Source organism: Peromyscus maniculatus, chromosome 9 (assembly GCF_049852395.1).
Source record: "Peromyscus maniculatus bairdii isolate BWxNUB_F1_BW_parent chromosome 9, HU_Pman_BW_mat_3.1, whole genome shotgun sequence".
Taxonomy (NCBI): domain Eukaryota; kingdom Metazoa; phylum Chordata; class Mammalia; order Rodentia; family Cricetidae; genus Peromyscus; species Peromyscus maniculatus.
Window position 1 is genome coordinate 30,160,794 of NC_134860.1, and position 26,984 is coordinate 30,187,777.

Sequence of the window (26,984 nt, forward strand, 5' to 3'; positions counted from 1 at the left end):
GCACTGCTTTTAGGATTTTTCCTCCTGAGAATAGAAACATATCCATGTTTCCCAATAAAAATCCAGTATCTCCGTGACAATCTAGGGAGCTTACACTAGATGAAGAGAACTCCCTTTCTTGCTTGTTATAGCCAGAGTGTAACTAATCATCCAACAGTGATGGCAATGCAAGGAAGCAGGAATGGAAGCCAGGATGGAGCTAACTGAACCCCAGATGTTAACGTTGGGAACACTCCAGACTAGTGGTTTCCAACCTTCCTACTACTGTGATCCTCATGTTGTGGTGAGCCCCAACCACAAAATTATTTAGTTGCTACTTCATAACTGTGATTTTGCTACTTTTGTGAATCATAATCTGATATGCAAGATATTAGACATGTCACCCCAGGATTTGTGACCCACAGGTTGAGAAACACTGCTCGAGAGTATCTCGAGGCATCTACTGCCAACCTGATACCTCTGTGACAAAGGACGTCAACTTTTCCCTAAGAGAGGAAATTTTTAAACAAACAAACAAAAAAATTGGTTTCTCCAAGTCTCCCATGCTGGTAACTTTCTCCTCTGTGAGCCTTCAGCTCACTCACTGGTACTGGAAGTGGCTGGGACCCAGGGAGTCGAGATTGAATCTAGCATGCTAGTCAAGTCCAAAAGAAATGCCCAATTACCGGGATATATAAATTAAGTCTGTTGGAAAGACTATTTTCTTCTTCCCTCCCCCTTAGCGGTAACTAAGATTCAACACTGCCCCCTGCTGGTTGGAACACAGAAAAACATTCAAGCCAAAGACTGGCCAGCATGTTCTTTCCTATTTCCTGGGGACAATTTTCAAACTTAAAACAAAATTTTAAAAGGCTTCCTAGATTCCTAGAATGAGGAAGCTTTTTTTGTTTTTGTGATATTTTGGGGGGTATTTTTAAACAATAGCTTCACTTGTAATTTTTTAAGTGAAAAAATGTAGTTTTTCAATTACACAAGTGTAGGCATTTCCTTTTTTTATTTTTATTTTTTTAATACAGGATTTTTCTGTGTAGCCCTGACTATCTTGGAACTCCATTTGTAGACCAGGCTATCCTCAAATTCAAGATACAGCTTCCTCTGACTCACGAATGCTGGGACTAAATGTGTGTGCCACTACTGCCCATCTATAAGGGATTATATTAACTGAATAAGCGAAGATGGTTTATAGTAAGGAAATGCAGAGACCTGTGGTGTTGTTTTTTACTAACATGGGAACCTGGTGCTTCACCTTGACCTTATGGAAATTTCTTGTGGGTATTTAAGTATAATAGATAACTCACTAAATATTTATGAATTAATTAATTAATCAGACTAGATCTCTTTGAAACTTTGGCCCCTCAGCAAACACTGAAAACTATGCTTAGTCATAAGAATAATAGCTCTAGAATGGTTGGTAGAGGGAAACTCGGCATTTCATGTAATGGCAAAGCAAAGACAAAAGCTCTGTCACCTTTTGGCTACAAAATCATACAAGGGCAGTAATGACCGAACAGAGCCTCTGCTCTGCAGATGCTGGTCTTGCATCCTTCAAATGAAGGCTTCTATAAGCTACTATTAGAAAAGCCTCTACACACTTGCTTTGATGGCATCATGAGGACTGCAGAAATAGTATTGTATCCAAGGGCTTCAGCCACCTGTGTGTTTCTGCAACTTGCAAATGATGAGGGAATGTGAGAGCATGAGGAAAGCCAGTGAGCAACTCCCAAGAGCAAGGGAAAGACTTCAGAAAGGCACAATTCTATCTGTACAAATAGTTGTCCATATGCTGCAAACCACTTTCAAAGAGCTGAAAGGTGATTAGAACACTGGCTCCCAACCAAGTAATTAATAATGCAGAGTCTCCTCCATCAATAACCCAAATTAAAATATACTACAAGGAAAGGCTTCCTACCCATTAGGCCTGTTCATAATGAACCACTCTGTGCTCTCAGAGTTGCTACACTGTTTGGGCTATAGCATCAAAAGTTTCACAAGTGTCATGATATATTGTATATATGTTTCTACTTCTGTTTAATGTAATTTTGTATATTGATAACATTATACAAAATAAAAAAACATGTAGTAAGTACTAATTATGACAATATAATCATTTTACAAATCTGTGGAAGTACCTGTGGTCATCTTACTGTCCACGAGCACCTTTCATCTCTGTTTCTTTGAGAACTGTTTTCTGCCTTGACCACAATCAGATAGGCAATGAGCCCTGCTTATAGTTAATTGCACAGTCTGGTTAGTTCAATGATCTGTGTGATACACACAACCCTAACAGCAAAACAGGAGAAGTGAGTGTTAGCAATGTCTGACCAAGTTTGTAGACATTCCTGTAAAGGGATCTTCTGTGTAGCATTTTGCCAGTTGAGAACCAATGTAGAGACTATGTATCAACAGTGAGATTTATTAGACATTCAATAGCTAAAAACAGTCTTCAAGAATTATGACTGCTGATTTCCAAAAATAAGTGTTAGTCTGAAACTCTCTGCAAGACATGGGAAACCAAGAGAAGTGGGAAAGGTCTCTTTCAACTCCTATAACCTACACTGAAAAGGAAAAAGATACAGTCTTATAAGACACATTCGGGGTCCATTTTTCAGAAATAAGCCATCTCACCTCTAAAGATTTTCTCCAGCACTTCTGAGCCAAATATATATTAAACCCTATAACTCTGGCATAAAGTTCGTCAAGCACAAATGGCAGGAGGCAGAGTGATCCTGGCAAAAGATCCAGACTTGACATGGGTATAAGCAGGAAGCCATCAGAGAAGAGCGAATATCAGAGGCTTCCTGAGGATATGAAAGCCTAGCCCCCAGGCTCATCAGGGCTTTAGAAGAAACACAATTCAGTGGGGAAAATGTAGCCCAAGGGAGCAACCAAGGGTTAATGTTGATTGAAACAGAGATGAAGCCCAGACCTGTGAAAAGGAAGGAGGGTTTCCAGAGCAGACATCCCGAACACCCAGATCTGGAGGATGCAGGAAACAGAAGCACTCATTTATTATAAAACACTGTCTACCACAGAAACATCTCCATCTGCCAGCAATCCACCCAGGACGGTGCCTATCAAAGGAAAGCTGCAAAAGCATTGAGCAAAGGCAGGCAGCTTTGTGGAGTTAGAATGCTGTGATCAGAAAATCACATAAAATGGGCCACAGGAGGAGTCTGTGGGGAGCAGCCCTGGACCATCAGAAAGTTATCTGGAGAAGGCAGAGAAATGTTTTATGGATTTAACATACAAGTCTGTCAGAAGTGAACTAGATAATGCTAGAAGCTGAGACTTAAGGTGGCTATAGGAAATTTCTCAACAGTTTTATTTAATAGGACTTAACAAGATTTAATAACACATTTTAAGATAACATACTAGTGGAGCATAGAAACATAGAATATTAAAATATTTAATAGGATTCAAAAGATTCATAACAAAATGAAGCCCAATCTGTAAGGCTACTATGAGCTTGATCACTGTGTTCATTGTCACTGGTAGAAAAGAATTGTATGATATTGTCCCTGTGATCCAGGGGCACAGAAAGTTAACAGTTGTAGAGGTTTCTCTAATCCTTACAAATCCTCATAAAGTGGATGTTATCTGCATTCTACAGATAAGGAAACCGAGGCACAGAAGATAAATATCTTGTCCAAGATACACAGGAACAAAATTACTAAGACAGAATCCAAAGCGCATAATTTGACTCCATTATATTTTCTAGTGTATGAAATTTAAAGTAGGAAGCCATGTTAAACAGCATCTGGTATGTCAGACTCTAAGAATACCTGGTAAGGTGGTAAGGTATAACACACATTAAACATGCAGATATAGTGGAGGCTAATGGTGTCTCTAATATATCAATGCTGGCAGAAATCAGAGAGTACAGAAAGGGAAGAGGTGGAGTTGCAGGAATCTTAAAGAGTCTTAATAATAAAATCAAACCTGAGGCCAGTTTTTGGGGTGAAGCTGGAAGATCAGAGAGACAGAGCAAGCCACAACTAACCTCACCTGGCCAACTTTTCAGCTGATCTTGTTTCCTCAGACTGGAAGCCTCTGTGTCCTCATATCGGAATGGCTCTCAGCTGAACTGTGCTGCTCAAAACCTAAAAGTTTAACCATCAAATGCTTAACCAGCCAAATGCTTCTAGTTCCTGGTTCTCACGCCTTATATACCTTTCTGCTTTCTGCCATCACTCCCTGGGATTAAAGGCTCACTTCTTGGAATTAAAGGCATGTGTCACCGTGCTTGGCTGTATCCTTGAACACAGAGATTCAGAGGGATTTCTGCCTCTGGAATGCTAGGATTAAAGGTGTGTGCTACCATTGCCTAACTTCTATGTTTAATATTGTGGCTGTTCTGTCTATGACCCCAGATAAGTTTATTAGGGTGCACAATATTTTGGGGAACACAGTACCACCACAGGTGGAAACAGGGAAGATAGCCCTGAGGGAGGCAGCCTGCCCAGGGTTTAGCAAAGAAAGAAAGGCTAATTCCAAGAAGAACAGCAGGAACAGGTGGCATGGAATTGGGAGAGAGGAACAGGAAACCTGAACCTGCCCGTGATAAATGGGTTGGACTTGTCTTGAACCAAGGAGTGAAAGGCCTACTGCCACACTTTCTTATTTTTGTCTACAGTTAAATTGCCATACATAGTTTAAAGCAAAACAAACTTATCACTTTATAGTTCTGTAGTTAGACATGGGCTGTACTGGTCTGAGACCAACATTCTATCAGAGCCATGCTCGCTACTGACATCCTAGGAAAGAATTCACTGACTTGCCTCTTTCAGCTTCGGGAAGCTGCCTACACATGATGACTCCTAGCTGCTTGCCTTCCTCTTTCTAGCACTGCACCCCATGAGCATGCTTCTGTGGTCCCATGCCCTTAGAATGACAGTGAGAAGAGCTCTCTACTTCTGAGCATTCTTATGATTACATTGGGTCTATGTGGATAATCTGAATTAATTAATTAATTAGTTAATTAATTAATTAATGCTCCTGTGATTAAGGTCTTTACTATTTATCATTACAGCAAAGCTCCCTTTGCCATATAAAAGAGCATGTCACAGGTTCCTGTGAGAAGGAAGGACATTGATGTGCACCAGCATTATTTTGTGTGCTCATGTATCTCCAGCTTCTGTGACATAATACATGCCCCCTGCCACTGCCCAGCCCCTTGATAAAGCACTGGTGGCCTTCATATCACTAATGCTCATTTACCACATCTTAGTCACTGTTGTATTGCTGTGAAGACACACCATGCCCATGGCAATTCTTTTTTTTTTTTTTTTTTTTTTTGGTTTTTCGAGACAGGGTTTCTCTGTGTAGCTTTGCGCCTTTCCTGGATCTCACTCTGTAGCCCAGGCTGGCCTCGAACTCACAAAGATCCACCTGGCTCGCCCATGGCAATTCTTATAAAAGAAATTATTTAATTTGATGTTGCTTATAGTTTCAGAAGCATAGTCCATTATCATCATGGTGGGAAGCATGGTGGCGGTGGCGTGCAGGCAGGCATGGTGCTGGAGAAGTAGCTGAGAACCACATCCTGATCCACAGGCATGGACTTTTGAGACCTCAAAGCCCACCTTCAGGGACATTCTTCCTCCAACAAGGCCACACTTCCTTTTAATGCTTTCAAATAGTGCCTCTCCCTAGTGATGAAGCATTCAAATAAATGAACCTATGGGGGCCATTCTTATTCAAACCAACAAACCAAATGGAGGGGTGCAAGGAACATTGAAAGGAATACCTGTGAAGAGGGGAGGGTAAGGCAGAGGTAAGGGACCATTGAATAGCTGCTGGGTGACAATGTACAACTGAGTTTGGAGACATAGAGCCAAAACATAATGGAGAATATTATGTAATTTTTGAGCTCTAGGTTCCTTGTCTACTAAGCAAAGTATTTGCGTTCTGGGCTGTTATGAAAGTGAACGACATGGATGTAATTAAACACACAGCAAACCCCTCACACAAATGCTAACTCTCCCTCCGTGGGCCAAGCTGGAAAGTAAAGCAACCGAGCCACAGTGAGAACCACCAATAAAACTCATGAGATTCATGACAGAGATGGAAATGTTCAACTTCAGGCTTAATTTAGAATAATTTGGTCTTTTTGCTTGAATAGCAAATGCCATATTGCTTCTTTTTATGATGTGTGACCATATTTCTATGAAACTGGTGGGGAAAATGTCATTAGCAATGAATATTTAATTGAAAGATTACAATCTAGAGATATAGAGACTAAGTGGAGGTGATAAACATAAAATGAAAATTCACGAAGAATGTGTATATGTATCTTCCTTAAAAATATTAATATTCAAAACCACCGAGCAACAGAAAACTCATGAATCAGGCATTTATTCATTCAAAGTATCTATTGCAGCTCTGAACATTGAGGTGTGGCCTGCCTTCCTGCTACTTATACTTTAGACAATGACAAAGTCTAGTAAGCCATTCTCTTCCCTTAAGAGAACACTTTGAGTCCTTAATAAATGAGTATAACTGAAGTTCCAACCTATATTTTAACTTCTTAGCTGGTATTTGGGCATTTTGAATCTTTTCATAGTCGAGGAGGAAGAAGCTTTGAGAAATATTATACTAAGATAAAAATCTATAAATAAAACATGAACCTTAATAATCAATACCATTAAAAGTGTATGATTTGAGCTCCTTTTCATGGCAACCCCTAGATAGTCAACTGTGTCAATATGAAGCTGAGTGTCTCCTTTCCGGCCACCTGCTGTCAGAATTTCAGTGAAGTAGTTGATGTGCACGAACTTCCTACTTTCTATGAGAAGTCATGGCCACAGAAGTAACTTTGATGCTCTAGGTGAAGGGTGAAAGGATGATGTAGTTGGAATCCATGGTGGGGATGAGAAAGTTTTCCCTAAAGCAAGTGTCTTGACACACAGCAGAGCTTGTCTGCTATTGAGTAAGGAATATTCTTGTTATAGACAAAGGAGAACTGAAGAGTGAAAGTGCATATCTGTTCAGAGATGCATTGTGAATGCCAACCTGAGTGCTCGTGACTAGGTTATGGTAAACAAAGGAGAGAGGATATTCCTGGACTGAGAGATGCTAGTGTGCCTCAGCAGTTGGTCCCAAAAGAACTAGCAGAATCTGATAACTTTTCAATCTCTCTAAAGATGATGTCCACCAACATGTTGTCAGAAAGTACTTAAACAACAAAGGTAGGAAGCCCAGACCAAAGCACTCAAAATTCAGCATCTTGTTACCCCATGTGTCCTCCAACACAAATGCCGAGGTATTGCTCTGAACAAACAACATACTAAGGAAAACAAGGAGGAAGCCGTGGAATATGCTAAACTTTGGGCCAAGAGCAGGAAGGAAGTCAAAGAAAATGCCAGAAACAGATTGCCAAGAGACGTAGGCTGTCTTCTCTGACAGATTCTATTTCTAAGTCTGAGTCTAGTCAAAAATAAGTCTTTAAGAGTAACAAATGAGTGATCAGACCTTGAAAAAAAAGTATGTGATTCAGAAAAGTGTGTCACTTATTTTTATACTCCCATGTTCTTCTAAAAATGTTTAGACCTAACTAATAAAATCCATGTATAAAAATAAATTCAAAAAATATAAAACATAGGAGAGACATACAGAGGACAAAGAAAAATAATAGAAGAGAGAGATGAAGTGTGAAAGATGTAAAGAAGAAAAATAAATAGTAGAAAGCAAAATGAATCCTGAACATTTGAGATTTTATTTGATTTATTGGGATTTTTGTTTTGTTTTTAATTTGGGCTTTTTGTATTTTAAGGAAAGGATCTAGAAATTTGGCTTTTAGTATTCAACAATCCAAGCAAAGGAAAAATACAGCTGCTAAAAAAAATCTAGTTTTTAAATTAAAATACTCATGTGTCTGTAAAGGACACTTCAACATCTCCTGAGAGCTAAGATGAGGCTCCTGTCACTTAATGTCACTCACAGCACATCTTTGGTAACATGAGTTTTGAGCTGGTCAATATGCAATGGCAGATTGAGGGAGAGATGGCTGATCTGAGTGAGGCACTGTGGTATAAAACCCCAAGTATACCCAATAGCAAACTTCCAACATGACATCTACCTCTGAACTTGAAAAGAGATGTGCTCTTAGCCCCCTTTTTAATATTTCCTTCCTCCTGATACAGTAGCAAAAAATAACATCAAGAGTATAGGTAAAATAAAATACAAACAATAAGTCTTAAGCACCTTTTAAAAATTATTTATTTTGTTAATGTTATTAACTGTAATGTAGAATTGAATTGTCAATAATGGGGTATGCCTGACAATCTGCTTACAAACCACTCAAAAGTCCTAGGCTGCATAGCAAATTTCATGTTAGTTCTTTTAGCATGTCTCAATGTAGGCTGATGGTCCAACATAAAAGAGTAATTAAGTACATGATCTGATGAGTGGCCAAAATAATGCAGTCCTAGAGGACCATTATCATACAAATGGTCAAAGTTTGGGTGTGGCTATTTTAATGCTAGTACCTTCAACACACTGGTTGGCAGAGAAAGAGTGGTATTCCAACCCGGACAGAAGGATCCTAGCTGTGCTGTAGGCCACATCCTGTGAGAGAAACATTATCCAAGCAAGTGTGCTATCCTCAAATATCTTCCTCTCGGACGTTTCTGAGGAGAAAGACCAAAAGCCACTGCACTTGATATGTGGAAATTCTTTGGGCATTTGTAAATATAAATATAGTTGAGTAGCTGAGCTTGGTAAGGCCAGAACAAAAGGAAATTTAAGAGTATAGATACTGGACTTGAAGACTAGAAGATGGATCTACTAATCAATTAAAAGTAGGGAGAGAGAATAGGGTTGATTTCTTCTTTGACAGTTAAAGAACCTCCTACAACTGTTACCTGACCAGAATATGACTTTAACTGTAAGAGAGGCCAGTCACACAGTAGATCAGATCTGGGAACCACTATTTGGAACATTTGCAATAGCTTAAATGTTTCTTTTGAACAAAACATTAAAATGTTCAAATGAATTATATATTTGAGGAAAACAGGTTTGGGATAATTTAATTCGGCTACCACAGTTTCATTGATTTTTCATATGTTCTTTTACTTTAATAAGACATTCAAAACAATTACCAGTAGTGGATTCTGACATTTGCTGTCCCTTAGAGTACTATCAACTTTAATTAGATTCCAGAAAAGAAGTAACAATATCTTATCAACTGGAAGACATTTTGAGGATGGAAAAATCAATATTTCAAAACACAACTAAGGAGACTGTAAAAGCCAAATTTATAAAACAGATAAATTAATAGGATAAAATTTACATTTCCTGAATTATTCCGATGTCACAAAAGCACTCACTGCCAAAAGCCTTTAAATATAATGTTCCCTTTGTACATTTAAAATATTAACCAATATATAAAACACATCATTACCATCATATATAAACAGTGTTAATCTATGGACACAGCAATTCACGAAGCATATCCCTTCTATGTATAGACTTCATAATAGCTGTTAAGTAACTCCATTTCACTCCTCTGCCTATGAAGGATGATGTTCAGCATTTTTGTAAGGGCTAAAATCTATTTTTAAAGAAAGTTTTGCGTTAAAGATCTTTTCAAACTAAGGCTTGATGTTACAAAGGAAGAGATAAAGATCTTGACATGTGCAGTGTTCATGATGCCAGGTGTGACAGTACACAGCATCTTACAGTTGCTCTATCACAATGTTACTGGAGACTCAGTTACTAAATGAAAATATGACGATCAAGGAGGACAGTGCTGTAAGTCACATAGTTTGTCAGTGACAGTAACCCTGGTATGTGCATCTCTGAGTACCATTACCCATTTTACTTTATCACACAAGGTCCTATACTTCCATCATTTACCAACGATGTATGTGACTTATGCTAATGAACCCCTCTGAAAGAGCTTTTTTGATAGTGCTGGCTGTAAGGACTGAATTAATGCACATACAATCCTTCATACCCAGCCTGATCACTAAGCATCCAGTGCATGTGGTTTAGTTACTTAACTTGTCAAAATACCTGAAATAAACAACTTGAGGGAGGAAGAATTAATTGGGGTTCATAGTTTGAGATGGAACAGTCCATAATGCCAGGGAAAGCAAGGAAGACATCATGGAGGCAGAAATGTGTGGCTATGACTCCTGAGTGATCTAGGAAGCAGAGGGATTGATCCAGAACCTACCATTTGGCCCCATGTCCTAAAGATTCAACCTGCCCACCCCCACCCCCACCCACCCCCCACCCACCCCCACCCCCGCCAATAGTACCACCAGCTGGCAAACAAGTGTTCACAGACACGAGACTTTAGGGGAACACATAACGTTCAGCCATAACATTTTCCTCAGGTCATCTATAATGCAAAATGCATTCATTCTTAATTTCAGAAGGAGATCTGATGGCCTCTTCCATCTCCCTGGGCACCAGACATGCATGAGGTTCACAGACACTCATGAAAACAAAACACCCATACACATAAATAGTAAAAATATTTTATATCATTATGTTGGGATAGTTTAGCATTAGTTAATAAATTATTGAAGATAACAAATAACTAAATGGAAAATTTCAAACTTAAAAAAACATAAGGGCACAATAACTGAAATTATAGAATTTAAAGTCCCAGTCAATGAATTTAAGAGCACAACAAATAGCTTAGAAATCAAGACAAATTCTTTTTTTTTTTTTTTTTCAAAAGAATGAGAAAAATCAATAGGGTGGAAGGGAAAAATGAAAAAAGAGTTAAGAGACATGGGCATGAGGAAATGTCCAATATGTAAAACTAGAATCCTGTGTGTGTGTGTGTGTGTGTGTGTGTGTGTGTGTGTGTGTGTGAGAGAGAGAGAGAGAGAGAGGGGGGGGGGCGCAAGAGAGTGTGCAAGTACTCAAGAAGCAAATGGGAATGTTGTGTCTCAATTATGTTACTCACTTTGTGCTCTGTTTTAATTTGCTTCTGTGGTGATATTTTGTTTGTGACCTAACAAATAAAGCTTGCCTGAAGATCAGAGTGCAGAGCTAAGCCATTTGTCATCCATAGAGGCCCGGCAGTGGTGGTGGCACATACCTTTAATCTTAGCACTCAGGAAACAAAGACAGATGGATATCTGTGAGTTCAAGGCCACCCTGGGCTACACAAGATTAATTCAGTATAAAAGAGAAACAGAGTCAGGCATTGGTGGCACACACCTTTGATCTCAGTACTTGAGATCTCACATCTTTAATCCCAGCACTAGAAAGGTGGAGACAGGAAATGATATGGTTGGGCAGAGAAAGAAATATAAGGCGGGAGGAGACAGGAGCTCGTTCTCTTTCTGGCTGAGGAGTTGGCAAGGTAAGAACTAGTGGCTGGCTGCTCTGCTTCTCTGATCTTTGAACATTGACCCTGATATCTGACTCTGGGTTTTTATTATTAAAACCAGTTAGAATTTGTGCTGCGTGCTTCACTTGTTAGTTAGATGATGGTTTCTTTGATTCATGGGTACTTTTGTAAGGACTGGAAACAGATGACCCTGTAACTGGGTTTGCTGAGTTTTGACCAGTTCAATGATCATTTCAACTCCTTGCTGTTCTAAGCCACTTGTCTTTGTAGATTCCTGACTAAAGGGGCGGAACAATCAGATCAACTTTGCTACAGTCACTAGTGATATTCCCCAGGGCACAACCTTAGGTGAAAAGATTCACTCATTCAACTTCTCTGTGGTTGTATTTCCTTAAACTGTATTCCTATTTGGTAAGCTTTCTGTCACAAAGAACAAAACAGAAGATAGAAAGAATAACATTGTCTTGATAATTACAATATTATACAAGAAGAGATCCAAGAGGGACCTTGAAAATCATAATGTTTCCTTCTTAAGAATGGCTACTGCAGGACACCTTCCCATGGATCATCTCTAGGCTAGTTTCTTCCCAGTGCTATGTTAATTCTGACTCTGTGCAGGCTACATTAGTAGCATGTCCCTGGGACATAACAACTATTCTAAATATCATACGGGGAGAAATGTTCAGATGAAGGCCTAGGAACTATTCTGAGTCAGAGAAGCCCAAAATCATGATTCTGCTTCTCTGAACATAAGGTAGTGTCTTCAGAGCACAGGCACCCTGGAGTAGGGAGGGTAAGAGGAATTTTAGCAAAGATTGTGTCACTGTGGCTTACAACTACACACATGGAGCTTTCCATACATACAAATGGTAGCATTTATCTTTGGAGAAACTCTCAGCTCAATTGCTTCCTGGAATTTGTCATTTCCAATTATGTAGAGCTTTTAAGTGGTATATTATTCTGTCAAAATATGACTTATCAACTAACAGTGCTGCACTATCCATCATGTTATTCCTCTCTATGTCACCATCCAAGTGAAAAAGCACATTTACGTTCACACATTTTGAAAATGAATCATTTTGGCAATCTCAATATTTAATGTTTTAAAATTAAAACAAAACTTTTTAAGATTTTGTGGAATATATTAAAACAGTAATATTGTATTTCAAAACATCTGTATTGCTTTTATTTAGAAAGTCCAGAAAGAATTCAGACAATAACCCAGAGATAGGCTGTGTCAATTAAAACATATTCTGTCTCAGTGCCTGTGTGCCTGCTGCCATTTCTTGTATTTTTTGTCAACAAGACAGCATGTAAAATTACTGAGGATATATTTATTCTGTTTTCTTATAAGAAATATTTGAAAGCTGGCAATTTACACTTATTGAACATCTGCAATCTAACTACACCATTACACACAGTAGTTATAACGCATGTGAAAGGCTACCTTACCTGGGAAGTACACATATGATGAAAAGGCCAGTGTTCAAAAGTCAACATACTTAACAAAAACAATATGTCATGCCTCATCAGCAAATGCTGTATAGGATGGCTGCATACTGACAGGGATCACGCAGAACACTGTGATGAATGACTACATACTAACAGATCACACAGAGCACTGTGATGAATGACTACATACTAACAGATCACACAGAGCACTGTGATGATTGACTACATACTAACAGATCACACAGGGCACTGTGATGAATGACTACATACTAACAGATCACACAGGGCACTGTGATGAATGACTACATACTAACAGATCACACAGAGCACTGTGATGAATGACTACATACTTGAAAGACCCCCGCTCCATTATGAGGACATGGGGCTTTGGGCCAATGAAATGCTCCCCCCCCTATAACTTAGCCTAAGAAACGCCATTCTGAAGGAATCAGAAAAACAGGAGTTCACAGCCGTAGCCAGCCACCCAGCCTTGACAGAGATAACTATGGCCAGCCATCCAGCCTTGAGAGAGATAACTGTGGTCGGCGGCCTTGGGAGAAAAACAGTTGAGTCGAATCAGGATATTTTATGGCTGCCCCCCTGGCCTTGAGGAATAAGCAGCTGGCCTGGGCAAGGCCAAATCAGCCACACACATACGACCCCAAGTTCACCCTGGCCTTCTTTGAAACAACCAATAGGGACCCTGTAACTATGCTTCTCGCTTCTGTAACCGCGCCTCTGCCCCTGGGATCCCATAAAAAGTCCCCCTTGCCCTAGGAAGGCGCGCAAGTCCTCCAAGAGACTTCGCCCCAGGTACCTGGTCTAAATAAACCCTCTTGCTTTTGCATCTGATCTGTGGTTTCGGTGTGTTCCTTGGGTTTGGGGTCTCTCCCGGAGGAAGATCTCAGCTGGGGGTCTTTCAACTAACAGATCACACAGGGCACTGTGATGAATGACTACATACTAACAGATCACACAGAGCACTGTGATGAATGACTACATACTAACAGATCACACAGAGCACCGTACAGGAAGAGTGCATACTCACCATGGTCTTAAAGAACACTGTTCTATGTTCAAATTTAACAATTTAAAAAAAAAAAAAACTTTCTTTTTTATCTTTTCTGTCTTCCTTCTTTTCCTTTATTTATTTTTTTTTCTTGAGACAGGATCTTACTAGCCGAGGCTGGTCTTGAACTTCAGATGATCCTTCCTCATCCACCAAAGTGCTAAGTAATAAGCTTAACTTATACTTAGAAATTAGTAAGAGGTTTCTGGGGGCTTTTGTAAAGATAAGAAATTTTGCACAATTGTTAATTGCTACATTCATAGTCCTAGAACCACCCTAGATAAATAATGGATGCACCACAAATTTTTATAAAATAAATGCTGTCTTTCAGGAGGAACTTGTATTTTGAATCAAATCTTTAACCTTAATGTATTTAAACCCACAAACTATGGCCTTTTTAGAGCATGGACAACCTGCAATTTGCCAAGAGGGGTCATAGTTTAAAAACTGAGCAAACCTCAAAGAAGGAGATTAAGTCAGGCTCAGCAAATATTTTTCCATAATGGGTCAGACAGTGAGTATTTTAGATTCTGAAACACATCTGTGTCATAGCAAATCATCCCTACGCTGTAATATGTAAGTAAGCAGGCATAGCTATATTCCAGTAAAACACTGTTTATCAAGGCAGTCCATGAGCCCGAGAACAGTTTTTGCCAAACCTTGTTTTGTCCTGTTTGGCAAGCAACTCAGTTACAAAAAACCCAGTTATAACAATAAACCAATGAGTGAACCTGGAGAAGAGATGGGTAAAGACTATTCAGAGAAAACATTCAAAACTAAAACTTCACAAGCTATATGCAATTCATATCACCAATGGATAAAAGTACAGAGGACTTGGACACATCAGGAAGTCTTTGCCAGTAACCCAATAGAAAATGGGCCAAGAATATAAATAGACACATCAAGGAAATGCAAATGACTCTGAAACACAAAATGAATACTCATGATTGAGAAAGAGATCATTTAAAACTACATTGACTTGATTATTCATAAGATATGGGAAGGCAGTGAGAGTATAAACTCATGCTGCCCGTTTAAAGAGAAATTTACCAATTTTTATCAAAATCACAACTTCATATGCCTTTTCATAGCAATTTTATATCTAGGAATCTGTCTATATATGTGCTATGCATGTGTTATATGTGTGACATATGTGCACATGTGTGTGCAAGTACATGCATCTGTGAACATGGAGGCCAGAAAAAAAAAGGATGTTGGGTGTCCTGCTTTATCATTTTCTGTCTTATTCCTTTCAGACAGGGTATCTCACTGAACATAGAGCTAGGCTGATGGCCAGTAAGAGCCAAGGTTCCTCTCTCCTCTACCCCCAACATTACTGGGATTACAAACACAGACATCTACTAAGTTTTACATGGGAGCTGGAATGTGAGCTCAGGCCTTCATGCTGATTCAGTAAGCACTCTGACACTTTGCGCCATCTCCCCAGACTCACCTTCAGGAATTCTTTTCCCCCAAAGTTGTCTAAGCTTCATTTCCTGTCACTGTGATGAAATGTGCTGATGAAAGCAACTTAGGAGAAAAGGGTTATTTGGTTACAATTCCAGGTTACAATTCATCATGGTTGTGAAGCATCACAGAAGGAGCTTGAGAGAACTGGCCACATTTTACCCCCAGTCGAGAGCCGAGAGTGTGAACTGGTGCCCATGTGCTAGTGCTCTGTTCTTCACCTCATCCACCCTTACACACCCCAGGATGGTCTCCCTGTCTAGGGAATTGGACTAGCTTCCCCAGCCAGCAGGGCTTCAGTGGGTTCTCAACCACCCTAAGGATGGAATGATAGGGACAGGAAACACAAAGGAATACACCAAGACAAGAATCTGATCAAGGTGCAACTTTATTTTTCTCCAGGAGGGTTTATATAGTTCCTGCAGGGTAGGGGGAGCAAGAAGCTGTTATTTGCATAGCATGGGGCAAGCTAACAGGATGTTTGTGTAGGATGTTTATGCAGGATGCTGACAGGGTGAAAAGGTCAAGGGCTCTGACTCAAAGTCCTGTCGCTAGGCAACCTGACTGTAAGATGTTCTTGTTCCCTGTCTTATTGGGGGTCTTATTTTTCCACTAACTAGAGATTCTGTGTTGTCCCTGACCACTAGCCACAGTGGGTGGGTCTTCTCACTTCAATTAATACCATTAGAAAATCCTTCACTGGCATGCCCACAGTCCATTCGAAATTAGAGAGTTCTTCATTGGGACTGTTCAGGAATGATTGGACATTGTGTCAAGTTGATAATCAAAACTAACCCTTACAGGAAATAAGTAATTTGTGAGAAATGGCAAAACATACCAGTTTATTCATCACAACATGGTTACTGCACAGCAAAAACCTGAGTCTACCATTAAAGAGATAAGGGATGGAAGAGTATGCATCCTTAACAGAAGAATGAGGGTGTTCCTGTGTTACCAACACAAAGGGTTCTCTGAAAGTATATGAAAAAAGCAAAACTATTTACATAGATTATTACCATTTATGTTAGAGAGGAGATCAAGACAAAACTATATAGATACAGACATGGCACATATAATGTATGTACATTGTATAGACTAAAGATATTTGGAGGGATAAAAAGAAATTGATACCATTGGTTCCTTATGAGATGGGAAAAATGGGCAGCTGAGTTTCAAAATTATTGAGAATTATTTCAAGCTTTCAAGTCTAAAAAAACGTGATTCTGGGACTTTTACCAGGAAGCAGTTGCAGAATCTATTCTTAGAGTCAGAGCTCCAAATACAACAAAGAGGGACTTAAGATACAATGTCGGCTTCTTTGTCTCCCACATATGGTAACAAATTCTGATTGGGGGCTTTAAACTACTTGGTAATACTAGCTGGAACTCAGAGGAACAGGAAAAAAGAGAGCTACAGGAGAGACGTGGAAGTTTTGCACAGACTGAGCAGCCCCCATGTACACACAAGGGCATTGACCAGCCTGTTTCCTTGTTTATCTTAGCCACTGGGGCCCCTATCACATTCCTCCCTCTCATGCTCACATTCCTTTTAGGGTCAAAGAGCACCATTCTAGTTGAGAGGGTTTTTATTATTATTATTATTATTTTTTAGCATCATAATGTGTGTGGCCATTGTTTCTGACCATGGCCTCAACAAAGCTTGATCAGAACCCAAAAGTATTGCCTGCTTTGAGAAGATGGTATAAAAATGGGTCATTATTTCCTGGTCTCAAGGATTTTATTTAGTTATTATTTACAAACAATTATTTTAACTATACAATATTCAATTTATCAAGCAGATGTTTCATCCTTTCCTTTCAAAAACTTGGATTTTTCCTCCTCCCCAGGATCTGTAAATCCTCTCACATACCTTTTCTCACAGATTACCAACTGTGTTTCTTTGATCAGAGCTGTGATCTAGCAGAGCCTTGGACTTCTGATCTGAGCCCAAGTGCTCTTTGTGAAATCCCTCTTGAACTTGAATTCATTTTCACAGATTTTTAGTTTATCTTGCTTGAAGATCATCCTCTCCATAGGGGAAAATCAAAGAAAAATCAAATTTGGGAGGCATCGCCTTCCCCATCTTGTTTGTGAAACACAGAGGCCTCTGCCCCAAGCCAGGCTCTCTCTGAGCTGCAAATGCAGCTTTCGAAGCCCTTTTAACTGCTCTGAACAAATATGCTCCAATGGCGCCCGAGTGCTGTCTAAGAAAAAAAGCTCTCATCTGCTCTTTTCTGTGCGTTTTAATTTGTAATTGGAGGTAAGTTGGTAATATCATCGATTCCCATCAATTGCATAAATGAAAATCCACTGTCAGATCACTGGTCATGTGCACAAAGGTTCCAGAGACCCATATTGAGACAATAGAAATTATCAGTGGGAAGCCAACATTTCTGGAGCTTTATTCATTCTAGTGGCCTCTGTGACTTTTCCCAAACTACAGCAAAATGCCTGGTAGGCACACCATGACACCAGAATTTTTCCTCTTTTTTTTTTTTTTTTTAGCGTGAGTTTTGTTGGAGGAAACAAAGCTCTGTGATCTTTCTACATCTCTCTGGAACTCTTTTTCCTTTTGGTTTAATACTTCATTGGCGTAAAAGGTCAACAGATATTTTATTTTTCCTTCATTTCTTTCTATGGGAGTTCAGCTGTCTAGCCCAAAGGATAAAATATTTGGTCTTAGAAAATGGCTAGGCCTTTAGAATTCGTATTCATTCTTGTTGGCTCTCTCAGGGTCTTTGCATATGACTGTCAAATGAATTTGAAAAAAAAAAACACTCTCATGAAAATAGGACTTTAAAATCAAGCTAAAATTAGCTGAAGGGATAGTTGGAATAGATCATCAGAAAAAATAACCCTGCCTTTTCCTCATGATCTCTCAGCTGGAAAAAAAAAAAACTTCAGGAAAAAGAACAATAGCCACTGATTTTAGCTCAGAGGACCTGTCCCTGGCCTTCTGTGGGTGTGCAGGAAGATGCTCCCAGCAGGCTTGTTGCCACTTTCCCATCAGCTAGGTTCAGGCTCCCTATCTTTGCTCTCTGTTTAACACAAGTGGCTGTCCAGGTTATAAAATTTCCAGAGAAAAGAAAAATCAGTCTCTAAGGACTTTGGTTCAACATACCACACTCAGGCAGATGGAGCTGCATGCAATGTTCGTATACACACACACACACACACACACACACACACACACACACACACACACACACACGTGGATATAAATGCCAAGCAGGAGCAACAGTATTAGGGACTAATATCCTTTCTCTGGAAATACCTTATCAAATAAATTGAACTTTTTGGACTTTTAACTTGATTTCATTGGAAATAACTTTTTGCATTTAATTTCTTTTCTTCTCATAACAAGTTCCCTTTTCTTTCCTCCTTGCTTCCTCTGCCTTCCATTCATTCTGGTCATCTGTCTCAAGGACAGCCTGGGCTAAACTAGTCAGGCATGACATAAAAGCAAGAGGGGCCCAGTTAATCAAACTAGGGGCCTTAAGGCCTTCCATTTCCTAGTAATTCACATCGACCATTTCTTAATCCAAATTTTAATTCCACTTGAACATCTCTGTGTATGTTAGGGAAAGGAATTTAAATACCAAAGTTAATAAACATCCCCAAATAAAAAGCAAGCAAGTTTGGAGGAAAATTGATGACTAGGATTGTTATCAAGGAAAAACCCACCATCCTTTGTTTGCAGTTGATTTAGAAATAATTAATTTGTGGTGTCACACATCTGAGCACCTTGTTATTTGGCCCTGATGAGCTTTTCTGCAGACAGCAACTCTGCCTCTGGGTTATGATACCGGGTACCCAGGTCAGTTTTGGGGAATAAGAAGCCTGCTTTTGCCCAACAAAATAATGCCTCATTTGGTCTGCAGATACCAGTAGAATGACCGGGACAAGACAGAAAACAATAACATCTCCATCCTTACATGGCACCTGTCTCCTTTGAGTCTTTAACACTAAGCTAAAGACACTTACCAACTGCCATGACAGGAAACAACATGCCATGAAGAAACACGAAATGTTGACATTGAAGCTCCTGGAAGATCTTAGCTCATGCTCACAGAAAAGATGCAGATACTCCTCCTCATTTTAGACCATCTTTCATGCTCATCCCTCCTACCCTATAACTGTAACTGTTACAGAGACACCTTTGGTTTCCACTAGGCTTGACCCTAGCAGCAGCCTCAGTAGTAAAGCAAGCAGTTAAGGGTTAAATCAAACAATCCAGCAAAAATACGCTTATACCCTTTAGAAAAAGAGCAGGCCAAACCAGGCAGTGAGGGCTCTGTCCTAGCAGGCCTAGGGCTTGTATTTCTCTTCTCCTGTCATCCCCTCCCTTTGCCAAGCCCAGAGTGGGTGTTTCCAGGAAAGGGGAATGCTTTGCTTAGAAGCCCGTTTTACCCAGAATTCAACCTAAGTAGATGTGTAAGATCAGAGTGACCATTGTTACATATTGTTTTTGGGGGGTTTTTTTGTGATTTATTTTGGAGGAACCTATTAGTCATCTCCTGGAGCTAACCTCCTGTCCAACAACTCAATTCCCTGGAGGTAGGAGGCTGATTTGTGCAAATAAAATGCAGTCTGCTAAGATGCTGTGTTTGGAGCTCTTACATCATATTAAGTGCATTTAAGCATTATTTGAGACATACAAACAGAGTTTTACTTCAAGCTTAGTGAAAATCATGGAAATTACACTTTATTTTCAAAATTATACTTTCAAGACAATTAGGATTCATGTTATATGTGAGTTGGTTAGCTTTCTCATAGGACCATGTCCCATTTGTCCAAGTTATTATCCAGTAGCTGGGCATCATTAGAAAAGTAGCAAATTCTTAATTGTATCCACATTGTAGCCATTGTCTTATATCATGCTGAAGTCTACAGTTGTAATCTGGCTGCTGAGCTAGTTCCAAATCTTTTAAGCTCAAGGACAGAAATGGCTTCAGTGGGTGCAGGGAATCATGTCATATACATGGGGAATCTGACTCTCATCTTCCTGGGAACAGACCTGCTGGGGATGTCTTTCTGTATGCTCTGAATGTGTTGCTCTGATTGATTGATAAGTAAAACGTTGATTAGCCAGGCAGGAAGTATAGTGTAGACGGGATAAGGGGACAAGGAGAATTCTGGGAAGAAGGCTGAGTCAGGAGACGCCAGCCCACCATCCAGGGAGCAGCATGTAATAGGCACATAGGTAAAGCCACGGAACATGTGGTAACATATAGATTAACAGAAATGGGCTGAGTTTAAGTATAAGAGCTAGTCAGTGGTAGGCCTGAGCTAATGGCTGAACAGTTTATAAATAATATTATCCTGTATGTGTTTATTTGGGTCTGAGTGGCTGTGAGCCTGAGTGGGACTGGAGATAACTCCAGCTACACAGACCTTTCCAGATAGCAAAGCTCTGATGTCTAGTATTCAATGCCCTCTGAACTTAGATGCATGGCTCAGCACATCCATGTTTCTCCTTACACTCTGGGTTTTTTCCCCTGTGTCTCTGGCCTCCATGGCTAACTTAAAAGGCATGACTTTTTTCACCTCCCCTCCTGACATCTGTTAGAATTTTCAATTTGCCTGAACTCTTCTTTGTATCTCAAACTCTTGGGCTTCCTTCTGCATTCATTTTTAAAATTCTTTTATTAATGAGACTTATAACCCGCAAAGGAAACCTGTTTCCAAGGTAACACCTGGACCTTGTAGGAAAAGACATTCCTAGTCCCAAGCACCCTCTGCTGACCATGGCACTCCGCACCTGTCACATCTATCTTCACAGTCTGCTACAAATATCTCTTCCAAGACTCCATTGCTCTTCCTGGCTGTGCCCACCTCATGAGGAAACTCAGAATTTGTCACTATGGGAATTGAGTACTTAAGATGTGGCAAATCCAATCTGAGATGAATTGTGAGCATAAATCACACACCATACTTTCAAGAATAAGGCTTTTAATGGTGGCTTAGTAATAATATATCACATTAATAAATTTATATTGATTGCATGTTCAAACAACATACCATGTTAAATAAATATACTGAACAATAATATGATAGATTTTAAAATATACTGGATTAAAGAAAAACCATTTTTAAAATTTACTCCTTTGATTTGTATACCAAGTTACAATGGATCTTGATGTTGAATTCTGTGTCTCATTTCAGACATTGTTGAAAATATGCAGTTAACCATGATCAATAAAACTTCCCTGACTCAGTGTGGTTTCTTTGGGTGGGCATTTTAATATTGTCCTGGAAAGTACAAGGTCAGAAATCAGACATGTCTCCATGCCAACCACCTGAGCCAAGGCCAAGTCAATTCTGTAGGCAAAACCAGCCCTAAAAATGTTTTTTTTTTATTTAAAAAAATTCTGACTATAACAAAGTTGGCCTGTATTATTCTCATCTTTACAGTGATGGTGTCATGAAATGTATCTCCAGTTGTTCTGGGGAGGATGTACACAGGAACAAGTCTTAAGACCTTGGGAGAATCAGGGGGCAACTGTGCTGCAGAGTGGGTTTCACAGTGTTTCTGTCTCTCTGAGGGTCAGTTCCTCGTCGGAGAGTGAGGGTAACTGTAACACTTACGTCACTAATGAGGCATGGGTGCAGTTTCCTAGCTCTGGAATGTGCCCTTTTTCCTAGGCACTCTGAAGGAGCCTGCTTCCTGGTCATTGTGATCAGTTCTGGCCTCTGAAATGTCAGCAACTTTCCTGTGTCATTTTCAGTTGGGCTCACTTAATGGCAGGTTATTGATCATGGCTGGAAGCATCCCAGGAAAATGTGTTACAGTTAAAGCAGTTGAGCATTCCCAGCTGAAACCTAGAATGGCTCTGCCCTGGAGGGCTGCCTTGTGGCCCCAAAAGACATTCCAGAGGCAAGAAACAGCTAAACTCCTAGGATTGGGGGTATTTGCTACTCTAGTAGAACTTAAGTGGAATTAGTTGATGTAATAAGGCTCTAGTGATTGAGTAAAGTTTTAATTGATATATCATACTAATGATATGTAATATATACTATGTTAATAAATATAATTTAATATACACATTAAAATACATAATCATCATCAGAGGAGGGCATGTGACAATATAGTATAAAATAATAGTTTTTATTCAGTACTTGCTGGTAACTACAGTTCAATTCAATAGATGGTCGCTGATGATCTTGGTGTAATTGATTGTGTTTAAATCTTAACTACTTGGTGTGCAGCTTTCTTCCAAATTGAAACATTCACCCCTGAAAAGAGAAGGAAGGCTTTTAAGGCTCATAAAGTAAAAGAAACTTCTCTCAGGAAGCTCCAGATTTTCAAGGTTCTAAACACCTTGCTGGGAAGAGGGGACTCTCTAGCCAGTAAGCTGCTTGCAAATGTCCGGGAAACTCCAGGGATGAAGATTCTGTGAGTTGTCACTCATGCAGGGGTGACTTTTCAGAGATGAAGTTGCCTTTGGTTATGTCATCCAAGCTTCTGTAAGTTACCGCAAGAACTCATTGATTCATTAAACTAGACTTGGGTAGAAGTCTTTCTTCTGTCTCTCGTGCATGTCCTACCTAGGGTGAATAGCTGTTTGTTCAGGTCTCCCCAGGAAAAGTCACACAACCCTATTAAATTACTGGAGCCCTGTGATAATTAGCTTTATGTAAGTTCTGGTAGTGTGACAAATATCTGTAAAGCCCAGAGTTTTGGCACACAAAGTGCATATTCATACTTATATAAAGCCTTTGGAGGTGCATGACAACCCTTCAGGACAGTGCTGCCCCAGGTTTTAGCTTGGCATGCCAGCCTGCTTCAGCTGTATCACATTTTCTGGTCAATACCTCCTGCCGTGATTCACTAAGGCCAAGAAGGAAGAGGTCAGGCATCATCAACTCCTGCCAATAAGTGCTCCCATTTAGAAGTGACACAGCAAAGCTGCTCTTGAAACATTGCTTCCCACTGTATGGAATGTGTTACCATGGCAGAGATGTCTTGATCTCTTAGTGAAGAATACATGTCAGTCAGTACATGGAGGTAAGCCTGACTTTGTTCTGATGTAACCTGCAAGTGCCAGTTGGAACTGTCATCTTCTGCTTATCATCTAAGCCAAATCCACTCTCTCATTGCCCTGGCTATGTGTTCTACTCCATTCTATTTGTCTCTGAGTTTTGTAACTTTCTTGCTTGCCTTGTGATAATGGGATCTTCTCTTACTGTTGGCAAACAGGGTAGTTGCCATGTAGAATCCGAATTATGAAGAACAAAGCAGGAAGGAACTCACTGGAATTTCTGTCAGGTGCACCACTGTTGAAATTTAACTAGTTTTTATTTACTGATATATAAGGCTTGGCTCTTCATTGTAAGCAAATAAGGAGGTAATAATGTCCATGACTAAGAGAAGGAATTGAAAGTAGTGAAGGAAAATTATGTTGTAAATATTTGTGTATCAATTCTTTAAAGATGAGAGCAGGAGACAGAAACAGGTCAGGCAGACAGTGACAAGGACCTTGAAACTGAGCTGTTCTGATTCTCATCTTTGGCAAGGAATGCTAACAATGTATGGCCAGAGACATTGATTCATGTCCTGCTGAAGGCTGGACATGCCAGAAAATGATCTGGCCAGAAGCACTGGTGGTATACTCTCAATCTAGCCACTGTGGCAGAAAGACAAATTGACACCTCATATGTGAGCCACCTGTACTGACCACCCCTCACCCCATGATGCCTCACCTAGTATTTACCATCAGTCCTACAAAAAGCCCCAGGGCAGCAGCAGCCCAGTGCCCCCAACTCCTGGGACCTGTTCCTGCTTAGAGAAGCCCTGCTTTTCTTTTATCTTAAGCTCCCTTGTAAACCCATAATAAACTCTTTTCTAAAAGTTTGCCCTCCTTCTTCAAATTCGCAAGGCAAGAAGGACCTGGAGCCATAGATTTTGTGGAAGTTTTCTGACTGTGAGCTTCCAACACCTTAACTCTTGAGTTAGTGCTACCTAAGGTTTGAAAGCCTGTCACAATCTAGGACCCTGCCTCCCCATCCCATTGCATTAATACATATTTACATTATCTGATGTTCATTAAGTACATATGAGATTTACTGTATTTAATATATTACAGATGCAATGCATATATATATACATATATACATATACATATGCATACATACATATATATATATGTTACTGGATAGTTATTGTGATAATATGTGGTATAGTTCTGAACAGAAGAATTTGAGCAACTCCTCCAGACAGTTCCTTGGTATCTAAGTACCATATAATTAAAGCAAAGGCATATGTAAAAATCTATGTGTCTGTGACTGTCATCAGTTATACAGGAAGATGCAAGGACATTGGAATCCTTGAACACAGCCAGTCAGAACATAACATGTCATGGCAACTATGGAAAACATCATGATCAAGGCAGCTCTTATAAAAGAAAGCATTTAACTGGGGGCTTGTTTACAGTTTCAGAGGCTTAGCCCATTATCATGGTGGCAGGAACATGGTGGCAAGGAGCATGGAGGCAGGCATGGTGCTGGAGAAGTAGCTGAGAGCTACCTCCTGATTTCAAGCAGAGACTCTGGGCTTGGTGTGGGCTTTTGAAACCTCAAAGCCCACTCCCCAGTGACATACTTCCTCCAACAAGGCTATACCTCCTAATCCTTTTCAAATAGTGCCACTCACTGATGGCTAAGTATTCAAATATATAAGCCTATGGGGACCAATCTTGTTCAAATCACCCCAAACAGGGTGTTGTATTTGGCTTTCTCTGTAGTGATAAGCACTGTATTCTTAATTCACCATATTCTCAATATGGTCCTCCAGTATATTATCAGTAGGCAAGTTCCCAGATACTTATCTGTTGGTTGCAACCCCATTCAGGGTTGTGCAATTGGATGTGATAGCCCATGAAATGTTTGCAATGTGAAAAGGTTTCTGAATGCACAAAGCCCAACAATTAAATGAAAATCAAATAGTAATGAATCTAAAGCCATTCTGGTGGCACTTGCTTGCATGTCATGCAACTTCACTACTGCCTTGTTTCTGAACACAGGATATGCACACTCTTGTGATGGTCATACAACATCAAGCCAAAGAACACAACCTGAAACTCATCAGCTCGGACTTGAGACTATTGCATTCAATAAATTGCAGCATTTTTTTTTTTGCAGCAAATTTTCTCCATCCATAGAAACATAATGGTTTTCAGAAAGTAGAGATTTTGTTTTGGGTTTTGTTTTGAGGTTATAATACAATTACATCATTTCCCAATTCTCTTTCCTCCCTCTAAACCCTCCTATGGACACTTCTGCCTCCCTGATCTCTTTCAAATTCATAGCCTCTTTTTCTTTAATCATTGTTATTGGTGGTAGTGGTGGTGGTAGTGGTGTGTGTATGTGTGTATTCCTAAATACATAAATACAACCTGTTCAGTCTATATAGTATTACTTGTATGTACATGCTTTCAAGGCTTACCATTTGGTATTAGATAGCCAATTGGTATGCTTTTCCTTAGGGAAGACTATTTCTCCAATTCTAAGCATTCCTTAGATTCCTGAAATACTTTGTCTAGGGTTGAGGCCTCATGAACTTTCCCCCTTCCATGTAAGCATCTCTTTTGGTGTAGTCCTTGTTCAGGTTTTATTTATGCAGTCATACTGATGAGACTTCATGAGTATAGCTTCTGATGTTTCTAGGAGACACAATCTCACAGCAAATTTCCAGTTCCTCTGGCTCTTACAATCTTTCTGCCCCTCTTTAAACACCACCTTTTCAAAAACTGGTGCAGTCATTACAGAAATCAGTATGGAGACTTCTCAAAAGACCAAAACTAGAGCTCCACATGACCAATTTATACCTGAAGAACTCCAAGTGACCATATCACAGAAATATGTGGGCATCTGTGTTTACTGCTGCCTTACTCACACAACTATAATATTTTCCTATCACCATTCCTCATGTAAGTATCAAATTAATATGCCTTTGGATTGGATTGTGTTCAGATGCTTGATTTCAAAAACTGCTGTTTGATGCTTTGAGAGTCCATCTCACTCAATCAGTATGGCTGTCAACAAGAAAAGAAATGACAATGAATCCTGCAAAGATGTGGAAATAAGGGCAAATAAGAAGCACCCTTATCACTGCTGGTGGGAATGTAAACTTGTGTGGACACTAAGAAAATCAGAATATTCTTTAGTAAACTGAAAATATAACTATCATGTGACTTAGATGTACCACTCTGGGATACATGTTCTCCAGCAACATATCTTGGGTATGTGCATGTCAGTACTATGTGCAACAGCCAGGAAGTGTAACAAGTCTAGATTTCCATCAACAATGAATGCATAAGGCAAATGTGGTATATATATACAATGGAATATTGGGTAGCTATAAAGAAAATGAAACCATGGCATTTACAGGAAATGAATGCAACTATAAATCATTATTTTAAACAAAATTAACTAGACTCATAAATACTAGACATTCACTCTTACATGGAGAAACTAGATTTAAAATTGCATGTGTGTGCATATATATATGTGTGTGTGCATATATATATATATATATATATATATATATATATATATATATTTGTATATGTGGAGGAGATCATGAAAATAAAAGGGGATCGTGAGAGGGGAAGAAAGGATCTTAGGGGAGGTGTGGAAAAGGAAATAAAATATGTGATAAAAAAGCAGAAGGAGGGCTGGGGAGATG

The 26,984-nt window shown here is 39.6% G+C and overlaps 1 long non-coding RNA gene across 3 annotated transcripts in view; it reads right to left on the reverse strand.

The window, feature by feature from the left end:
• The window catches only part of LOC143267277 (uncharacterized), a 177,470-nt gene that overhangs the window by 17,796 nt on the left and 132,690 nt on the right, over nucleotides 1-26,984 (reverse strand). For 2 of the 3 annotated variants that reach the window (XR_013042248.1, XR_013042247.1), the window contains one exon: nucleotides 22,388-22,534. The exons of the other annotated variant lie outside the window; for it this stretch is intronic. This is a non-coding gene — a long non-coding RNA (uncharacterized LOC143267277). Of the gene's footprint in view, nucleotides 1-22,387; nucleotides 22,535-26,984 lie in introns of those variants that run through there. 3 annotated transcript variants of the gene reach the window in all.